Source organism: Hippocampus comes, unplaced genomic scaffold (assembly GCF_001891065.2).
Source record: "Hippocampus comes isolate QL1 unplaced genomic scaffold, H_comes_QL1_v1.1 scaffold92, whole genome shotgun sequence".
NCBI classification, from domain to species: Eukaryota; Metazoa; Chordata; class Actinopteri; order Syngnathiformes; family Syngnathidae; genus Hippocampus; species Hippocampus comes.
In genome coordinates this window covers 3,265,456-3,266,610 of record NW_017805379.1, presented here as the reverse complement: position 1 = coordinate 3,266,610, position 1,155 = coordinate 3,265,456, and the positions used below count along the sequence as shown (strand labels likewise).

The window sequence follows — 1,155 nt, the reverse complement described above, 5'->3', positions numbered from 1 at the left end:
CTCTTTGAAATAGCGCCAGACTTCGTCTTTATCTGGACTTTTTTGTCCACGCATTCAATGATAATATTGGAAGTTTTGACTTGACAAGCTACACCCGCAGGCCGCAAGCGTTTTTAAATTCCTGGCTTCGAGATCGTACCGCTTCCTTCTCTCTCTCCCTCCTCGGCCTCGAAGCTGAAACGCTTTCCGACGTCGCTGTCCACGGTGCTGATTCAGCGCTCAGTAACCCGGAAATGAGCACAGGACGCACCCATTCAAAAAATGTCGCCCGTCCACGTGCAACTTACGTCGACAAAGTTAAGTATGAGGTGGACGTCATAACTATGGACACATTGTTGTCACCTGTGGTGTGTCCAATCGGTAGTTGAACTACACACTAAATGTCTCCTTGATTAAATTTTCATTAAGGAAAAAAAAATTGTCACTGGGGGCGGGGAATCAGAAACATGATCGACATCTGTGGATTCACCTTTTTGTAAGATGTAAGATTTTTTTTCTCTTTTTTTTTTTAGGGGGGGTGGGGCAGCCCATTTTGGTGGAAAATCATAAGTGTTTTGCATTCCGGACAAATTATACGAACAAGTCAAGGTCCGCATTGTACACATTTTTGGGCATAAAATCTTGCTTTGATGAACACTTAGGACTACTATGCTACATTGTGTAAAAAGTTGTGGAAACGCACGACGCATTGAATGCCTTTTTTTATAGTCAGCTTTTCTTGACATCATTTTTTATCATTATTATTTTTAATTTACATATGTACAGTACAGAACTTTATTGTTGTATTTGTCAGGGCTGCGAATACAACTCACGACGTGAGCGAGAAGGGAAAGGAGGACGTGTAGCCCCTCCCACCTAACTGCCCGGACGCTAATTTGTGTTTGGTTGAATTCACGCTCGAGAGGCCTTCAATGAGAAGCCCTTTTGTGCCGGGCGCTCTGTGGAGAATGTGCAAGAATTGGTCCAGCCAAGCATCACGCGCACACCACAGTGTGTGTGTTGAAAGCGCGTTCACGATGCTTTAAAAAAAAATCTCTGTCTCTTTTCTTTTGTTTGTTTGTTTTTTTTTACCTTTTTTTTTAAACCTTCCGACTTTGATTTTTTTTTCTGCCCCCTCCCCTCGTTTTTGCGCTCGTGACGACGACGACGACGAGG

General features: G+C 43.4%; 1 protein-coding gene across 1 annotated transcript in view; it reads left to right on the top strand.

The window, feature by feature from the left end:
* Positions 1-1,155, top strand: part of diras1b (DIRAS family, GTP-binding RAS-like 1b) — a 25,584-nt gene that overhangs the window by 732 nt on the left and 23,697 nt on the right. The gene's annotated exons all lie outside the window — the stretch shown is intronic.